Here is an 8,954-nt window from a genome sequence, read left to right as displayed (position 1 = left end):
CCTCCCATTCTCTTCTCCATGGGCTAGGGTTTATACCAACGAAACTTTCGACCTCACAACTATTATTGCCTTTCCGGTTCAAATCAAAGTGAGAGATTATAAAATTTTATTGTTTTTTTTTTGTAAAGTGAATCATCCGTTGATGGTGCAGTGCCGTGGAAATTTTCCCCCTTAACCCTTCTTTAATAATATTCATATTCATTCTGCCTTTCTTTTTCAAATTAATAATCGTTTCATTCACCTATTATGTTACTGCTTGCTTCCTTTGTTATTCTGTTGCTATTAGCATATTTCTTCACCTATTTTTTATTTGGTGGTTTACAAGTTGTTTTCTCTCTGGAAGACTGCCACTTAATTGAACTACCTTGGTAAATTCGATTTCTCTTTTGCCATTTTCTTTCTTTATTAATCTGATTATTATGCAAATGAGGTTGTTATAGTGACCCCAAGGGAGTGTTGTTATCAAATGAGGTTATTATTACTCTCTTAGCTGGTGTTAAGAGACTAGACTCCTGCATTATACTGCTGCTGCCCTACTGGTGCCCATGTTTTTTAATTGACTCGAAAATACATGAATATACATAGAACTCCCAATATGCAATTCCATTTCATTTAAGTTACCGATATTGGTCCTTTATTTTTCATTTAGACTTTTACAATACTAAATGCTTAGCTATCCTTTGTTTCACTTTCATAATCTCTCCTCATTTTTCCTTCTTTGCAGTTCAATGTCATTATTCGTGTGTGCATATCATACCTTTCTTTCAGACATATCTTTCATAGGCTCATTGAGAGACCTTCACCATGATTCAATACGTTTATGGCGTGGGGTGAGTATATTGACTGAACATTTCATGTAATGTAATGATTGAAATTTCAATTTGTTTCCTTTTATCTTCCAAATGTTGAATTTTGGGAGTCCAACATCACAAACAAACACTGACATTTTTATAAAGCCACTGTAATCTCTTACAAGAACCGCATTTATATGGTTGACATTCAGTTGTAACAGAAATCAAACTAAACACAACTGCCAACTTGAGTTATTTACTCATATTCACTTATAAAAAAACATACAACTAATGCCCCCAACATTTATGTTTTTAACATATTATTATCTTTAACCAATTATGCCGCCAATTATGAGTGAGTCTCGGGTTTTGCTGTGTCAATTCCTTTTAGTACGTTGCTTCTGAAGTTAAGTTTTGCCTTCATATGTCACACTGTACTCTGGCATGTAAACTAATGCGGCTGTTTGCTGCTGTCAAATTAATTTCATCATCGAGGTGGCATTATTGCTCGCTCTCATCTAATGATAATAAATTTGTTTATTTAATTTATTTTACTTTACTGACGATACTGTTAGAATGAGGTTTGTCTTTTCAATTTGTTATACTCACCGAAATTTAAATTGTAACTTTAATTTTATTGACTCTAAGTAATACAATAGACAACTAAAAAACAGGGAACTTTTGATATGATATGCACTCAGCAGTTTTGCTGTATCTTATTATGTTTTTAAAATCTCTGCAGAATTAATAAAAACAAAAAAAAAATATCATTTTTTTTTAACAAAAGAAACACTCATTCTTCCCCGTGTCATCGAAATTATCCTCCGCGGTCAATCCCTCACCCTAACTACCCATGTCAATCCTTGCCTATGCAAAAATATTATAAGCTATTTTTTGGTCCCACTAAACAAAATTTCGGTTGACACTTTGGGTGGACATCACCACGTGTGGCTATGGGTAGTGTTTCGGTTTGATTTTGAGATATACATGTTGGTTTCAGTCCTTATGTCTTGGAGCCAAGATTCTGCACTTTCTCCTCCTTCCTCCTAACTACCACAACTACCACGTAAGGTATATATTTCAGTCCATTCCATCCTCTCTTAGGTCCTTCTCAACCAAGTGCGTCACTATAATGCTTTCTTTCTTCTATTTCGTGCCTTAATTATACTCATCCTTGCTTTCCTTTTTAATATCTTTGAAGGTGGTATCTTGTTCATACTTGTCATTTCATAAGAACCAAAAGGTAAACAAAATCAGAAAACCTTTCCCTTTCAGTATGTCGAATCCTGTTTTCTTCTGCAAGTGAATTTTAGGCTGCCAAAGGCACTTCAAAAACCATTTGGTTTGACAGGTCATACATGTTAATCGGACATCTGTGTTGAAAGTTATGCAGATAGCTAGTTCAACAAGTAAAACACACATGGACCTTCAACGGGCTTCGGCGAACCATCACTCCCCTTGCCGACCCAGGTAACATGTGTGTCAGATAACCTATGATATGTCTCTGTAGGTAATTAGAGTTAGTTGGGAGCATCTCGCTCCCAACAACTTATACCAGCTTTGTTTCATAACATACTCAAATTGCTCTATTTTGTGTATCATGATTAGCTTGTGACATTGGAATTAAGATTTGGGGATTTAAAATGGATCACCGAATGGCTGCTGAGCTAGAACGAAGTTATAGAGCTACTTTGCAGGCCAACATTAGGGGATTTTACATTCCTCCCTGACTCGAGAATCTATATTCATTTCTCATGCTTCTATAGTTAATTGTGGGTACAAATTTCTCATACTTTGCAGGCCAACATTAGGGGATTTTACATTCCTCCCTGACTCGAGAATCTGTATTCATTTCTCATTTCTCATTTCTCATAAAAATATGTCAAGTGGAATTTTCTGTGCCTTGTTATGTTGTGGGTACAAATTTTGTCCTTCTACAGTTAATTGTGTCATACATTCTTTTATTCATGCTTCCCCTAGGTGGTCTCGTAATTTTTCCAGATGTGTACAATATTTGACGAACATAATGGCAAAATAGGACGAAGCTGGCAGCAGAATTATCTGCATATGGCTTGCGGCCTGCGGGTTGAGTTTTTTTAAATCACCTAAAGCTTAAGCCTCAGGTTGGTGATGATTCCCTTGTTTATTTGTACCTTTAAGACGTGTAAAACTCGTCTTCTTCAAGCTGTTCACCATAATCAACTGTAGGTAAAGTGAGAAGAATTGGTATAAACCTGGTGTAAGGAAGTACAGGTAAGGACTACAGTAAACTATATACCTAATATTACAAACTTACATCGGTATGACTGAAAAGAGTCGTAAGTAAATGAACCTGAGACTTAAAATGCATAGAATACAAACCTGACATGTAAATTATTGTTTTAATATGGTATGGTATGGTATGGTACTGTATGGTATGGTATGGTATGGTATGTTATACATCAAATGGTAGCTAATAAACTATATGCGTCTTCTAGTGTAGGAGATCAAGGAATTGGATTGATTGGTACAAACCAAGATGAATGCCGTCTTTAAATGTTATCCTACTTTGATGCGGTGTTGATGTTCATAAAACCCAATTGTGTGCACCAATAATTCTTGACACGTTATGCATCTACTTTAACATGATTCCGTTTTCAATATAATTGACAAATAATTGTTGATATACTTGAGACTCTGGATGGATGCATGCTATAGTTATTTACTTGCAAACTGTTTGGGAACTTTCATATAACGGCAATTGGTGTTACCTTAATCGCATTATCAAATAACCAAATACCAAATTATTCCAGGTAATTAGGGAGATGTTAGTTTTTGAGCACGAGCACCCAGCGTGGATACTAAGCTTTAAGAGACATTTTGGAAACCCTGGCCATTCTTTACAAAATCCAATCAATTCATTGATATTTGAGAAAGCCCTTTTGAAAATAGGCCAAGGCAAGGACTACGTGTCCTCAGTCTCTGTTTTGATAACTCTAGTATAGTCACCTCAGCAGTTATGTCTATGCTATTTTTGGTAGGTGTATGTGATTGGGTAAAATTTATTATAGTGTTAGGTTCGACCTAATTACTTTATTTGGATGAATGTATTTTAACTACAATTTATTTCATTCTACAAACTTATGCTTATTTATTTTTTGCTTTTCATTATTTCATCCTAAATTTTTATTTAAAGATTTAAATGTTTTTACTTTTTCAAAAGGACACGTTTTCTTTTTAGTCTTTGAATTCACAACATATTTCTTTTTACTATTGCATAGCATAAGCCAAACATAGAATGAGAGATTTCAAATTTATGACAACTTGTGTGTGTCAAAATTTGATATTCTATACTACAATTTGAACTACACTTCTGGTAGTTAAAACTGTCATAATTAAGTAAGTAAAAAAATATTTAAAACTCATTAATTGCTTTAATAAAAATTGCTTTTATTTTTTTCATTGACTTCATTTTAACAATTTTAAACCATTACAAAATTGTACTTTAATATATAATATAGAAAATCAAATTATGGTGGTAAAAAATGTCAAAAAAATGTGAATTTCTTATTTCTTGTTTGGTTCACAATTTATAAAAATAAAAACAAAAAAAAACATTTTGTCAATTCTATGGATTAAAAAAACCAACTTAATCAAAGACTAATAACAAAATGATTCACATTTCAGAAATTAAAAATATATTAAAAACTTATTTAAATTTTGAATGATTTTGTATTTCCTTACATTTTCAGTATATTATATGAAAGTATGGAAATGTAGTAACTGCTTATCAAGTACTTGTGGATGTGGTTGGTGTAACGGATCAATCATCTATATTTACCCAATAGATACACACATGCATTCATATCCTTTTCGCATGTTTTCAACTATCACAAAAAAATTTACTCATAATTTTAGCAACTTTAATAATAATATTTTCATCTTTTAATTTTGAAATCAAACTAGTTAAATTCTAACTCCAACAACTAGGTACTTACAATATCAATCCATTTCAAATTACAAAAGTGTAGTAGCAACATGGAATTTCATGTCAAGAGTAAGTTCTTTGCTCATATTTCAAAACTACTACTTCATGGATCAATTGTGATTCATAACATCATAATAGCTTCATTTTATTATCCATTCTCTAGCTATATGGCATGATGAACAAAAAATTACTAATAAAAAAAATAAATGAATAAACTTTCTAAATGACCCTGCTACTTTTGTATTTTTTTGTTTTAGTTGTTTGTGTTCATGAGGGCGAGCCCTGGTGCAGCGGTAAAGTTGTGCTTTGGTGACTTGTTGGTCATGGGTTCGAATCCGGAAACAGCCTCTTTGCATATACAAGGGTAAGGCTGCGTACAACATCCCTCCCCCATACCTTCGCATAACGAAGAGCCTCTTGAAAATTTGTTTGTCTATAATTAATAGTAAAATTTACTTGGCTAAAATTAATATGCCTTAAATATACATAATCACTGACAGCATTTTTAATAAAATGCTTGCTTGCTTATGACAACATCAATATAACCATTATGATTTTTTACTTTTCATCATATGATAGCAATATATATATGCCATTGAGTAGTCATAACTAATTGCTATTTTATGGGTGTATTGGATTGGAATTTTGAAACACTATTTTTTTCAGATAAAAAGTCTTCTGGATTTTAAAAGAATGTATAAATATTATGATTTATCAAATTCTTTTAAAAGATTTTTATGATTAACATTTTTTTTAATTTGAATTTTAACATATTTATATCCTAACAATTTAACAGATTTTGAAAGATTCATACATTTATAAGATTTGAAATAAATATTTATAAATGTGTATACAAAAATAAGATTTGGATAGAGAAAAAAAAATTACACTTATTTCTCACCTTCAAACCCTAATTAAAAGATTTTTTATTTTGTAAATGCGTCTGCGTCACACCTTTTAGACCAATATTTTTTTTCCCACTTCCATAGGGCGGGAATTATTTTTGTTGGCTTAAAAAATTGCATCACGGTTTCAAAAGGTTTTCGAGAGCAATTTTAAGTTGAGGTAATCATATTGTTTCGTTGAAAGGTTGTTTACATTTTGCAACTATGCTGTATCTGAATTTCTTTTAAGCTCCTTTCTCCTTTCATAACTAGTTGTAGGTTTATATTTCTAGCTGCACTATCTCGGTTTGTTTGAACGAAGACATGGGATTATGTGTGATGTACGCTTATATTTGTAGCTGTACTCGTCAGATTGTTTGTACGAAAACAAGAAATTATGTCTAATGAGCGAAAGAAAACTTTGGCAATCAACAAAAGGTTATCTAACTTTAGTTGTTGGACTTTTTTAAATACCCATTTTGCACCTAGTGTCCTTACCTTTGGGTAGTTGCACAACCTTCCAAACATTGTTCTTTTGGAATTGATCAAGTTCTTCTTGCATGGCCATCATGAGTGTTCGTCCTCCATAGCATTATTAATGTGTTTAGGTACAACTTTAGAGATTAGTGTGGTGTGACCTTCATTTCTAAGAGATGCTCTTATTTGGACCATGGTTGAGGGGTCATAGATGATTGTTGGATGTGTCTGCTTTTTGTTGGTTGATATGTTATTGTGAGGGTCCAATGTCATCATTCAATCTTAACTATCATATTTCTATACTTCACATGGATAGCTTCTAAGATTCTATAGGCCATTGATGTTTTAGAGTATCCAAGTAATATTCCATTGTCACACTTAGTATCAAACTTATTCGGAGTTGGCTTTAGTGTTAACAATGAAACATTGACATGCAAAGGGATGAAAGTATGAAATGTTGGGCTTTTTTGTCCTTTCCACAACTCATGAAGTTTGTAGACCGGGTCTTATGTGATTTTTGTTTTGTAAATAACATGGGCAATATTCATTGCTTTAGCCCAAAAGTTCTTAGTTGTAGAATTATCATTGAGCATGATCCTTGTCATTTCTTTTTTTTTTGGGAAAAATGTAAATTATATTAACCCAAAATAATACATCAATGAACAGGGCATTCCCCGCAGACAAAATACAGGATCCACTAAATGAAGCAGACCCTAGTCAAGCCTTAAAACAGCTGCAGAATATGTGACTGCCTATAAACAAGAAACATAGTTTTACTAATTACATCGTTAACTGAAAAATGACAATTCTCAAAAAGTAACTTGTTTCTGGCCATCTAGATACTATACACGGTTGTAGCCAAAGCCAAACAGCGAAGTCCACCTTGAATACCAGAGGTGCTTCTGCCCCGGATGAGATGACTGATGGTGCTTTGTAGGGAAGTGGTTTGCCTGGGAAAAGGAAAGCAATCTCTAATGTGCTTCCAAACTCGGATAGCCCTGCAACAAGAAAAAAATAAGTGAGCATGGGACTTAGCCTCCCGTGAGCAGAGTGGGCAGAGGACTCCTTTGTTGAGGAAGGGAGCCCTATCAAGAGTCAGTAAGTGATTCTTCTTAGCCAGCCAAAGGATAAATGACATCTTCGGAGGTATAGCTGGATTCCAGATGACAGAACTCCAGTTAACTGCAGGTCTGATTTCTCTAAAGTAGTCATATGCTTTACCTACAAGTAAAATATCATTATTGCTCCAGGAGTGCAACATCTGCTTTGCAGCCTCAATATTACCTTCTCTGTTGGTAATGATGCCCCTGATGTGAATAATCTTCTTAATTAAAACAGAGTCAGATGGAGAGCTGTTAAAGTCCCAAACATCACCTCCATTGAAATAATAGATATGAACCCAACGGACCCACAGGGAGTCCTTCTTCGAGTGCAAGTCCCACAGAATGCGAGATAGGAGGGCAGTATTCCACTCCTTAAGATTGAACAGGCCAAGACCTCCCTCCCTCTTAGGCAAACAGATGTCTGTCCATGCCACCAAAGGCTTGATTTTACTGGAATCCGCCTTACCCCACAGGAAGTTGCGGCAGGAGGCATTAATTCTGTCTAAAACGGATTGGGGCAGAGGGGGAAAACACCCATCCAGAAGTTAGCAATGCCCTGGATAACAGCTCTAATAAGGTCCACTTTTCCAGCATAAGAGAGCGATTTTCTGTTCCAACCTTGCATGAGGCAGGTGATCTGGGCAATCAAAGGGGCATAGTGGCAGACATTTAGCCGAGAAGATAAGAGAGGAACTCCCAAATATCTAAAGGGGAAAATGCCAGGACTGAAACCCGTGAGCTGCTGAATTTCAGAACAAGTATCTGGCCTTAAACCTGCTGAATAAAAGGCAGATTTGTTTGCACTGATGGAGAGCCCAGATACACTGCAAAAGTGCTGCAGCTTGGTAAGCATTGCAGATACTGAATGCACATCCCCTTTGGAAGGAAGCATAATGTCATCCGCGAATGCTAAGTGGGAGATCTGTAAGGCTGCACACTGTGGGTGAAACTGAAAGTTTACATCGTCTTTGAGGCTTTGCATGTCTCTGGAGAAGTATTCCAAGCACAAGACAAATAGATAAGGAGAAAGGGGATCCCCTTGTCTAAGGCCCCTCTGCCCTCTGAAGTGGCCAAAAATAGCTCCATTGATCGCAATACTGAATGAGGTAGTAGAGACACACTCCATAATCCAAGCACAGAACTGATGTGGAAAACCAGTGGACTTAAGCATCCATTCCAAGAAGTCCCAAGAAATGGAGTCGTAAGCCTTGTGCAAATCAATCTTCAACAGACATCTGGGAGAAACCCTTTTACGGGCATACTTGCGCAAAAGCTCTTGGATGAGGAAGATATTATCTAGCATTTTTCGATTTTTCTGGAAAGCAGATTGGGGCTCACCAATGATAGTCTCAAGAACAGGTGCAATCCGACAGGCCATGCACCACCATCCTAAACACTATTCAAATTCTCTGTTCTCTCTCCTAGGGCGCGCACGTTAACCTCTTCGTGGTTCAGCATCTCTCCCTCCTTGGGCGATTTCCAGTGGCCTGGCCATCGTTGGAGAGGTGTTTGTCCGAACTACTGTGGACGCTGGTGGTGCCTCAACCACTTCTTCGTCACACAAGAAATGGCTTCCATCGTTTTCTGTCGGAGCACTCAATAAGAGAGTTTCTGCCTACTCTCTTCTGGTCACCGAACAATCCTGTGTTCCTCCTTCTGATGCTATTTTCAGAACTAAGGTTAGCTTCTAATGGGGAAAAGTAAGGGACAGAAAACAACTCCCAACCAACCT

The 8,954-nt window shown here is 35.6% G+C and overlaps 1 long non-coding RNA gene across 3 annotated transcripts in view; it reads left to right on the top strand.

Annotated features, from left to right (window-relative positions):
- The window catches only part of LOC121173363 (uncharacterized), a 6,103-nt gene extending 1,039 nt beyond the window's left edge, over window positions 1-5,064 (top strand). The window contains exons 1-8 of one of the 3 annotated variants that reach the window (XR_005888074.1): window positions 1-368; window positions 725-830; window positions 1,792-1,862; window positions 1,993-2,034; window positions 2,143-2,261; window positions 2,400-2,914; window positions 3,000-3,044; window positions 3,584-4,225. The exon at window positions 1-368 is cut by the window's left edge and continues 1,038 nt beyond it. This is a non-coding gene — a long non-coding RNA (uncharacterized lncRNA). Of the gene's footprint in view, window positions 369-724; window positions 831-1,791; window positions 1,863-1,992; window positions 2,035-2,142; window positions 2,915-2,999; window positions 3,045-3,583; window positions 4,226-5,015 lie in introns of those variants that run through there. The other 2 variants (XR_005888076.1, XR_005888075.1) reach the window with 2 other exon arrangements.
- The last annotated feature ends 3,890 nt before the right edge of the window (window positions 5,065-8,954 follow it).

The sequence above is a fragment of the Glycine max genome, chromosome 13 (genome assembly GCF_000004515.6).
Source record: "Glycine max cultivar Williams 82 chromosome 13, Glycine_max_v4.0, whole genome shotgun sequence".
Lineage (NCBI taxonomy): Eukaryota > Viridiplantae > Streptophyta > Magnoliopsida > Fabales > Fabaceae > Glycine > Glycine max.
Note: the sequence above shows the minus strand (reverse complement) of the source record. Positions and strands in the feature narration are given on the sequence as shown.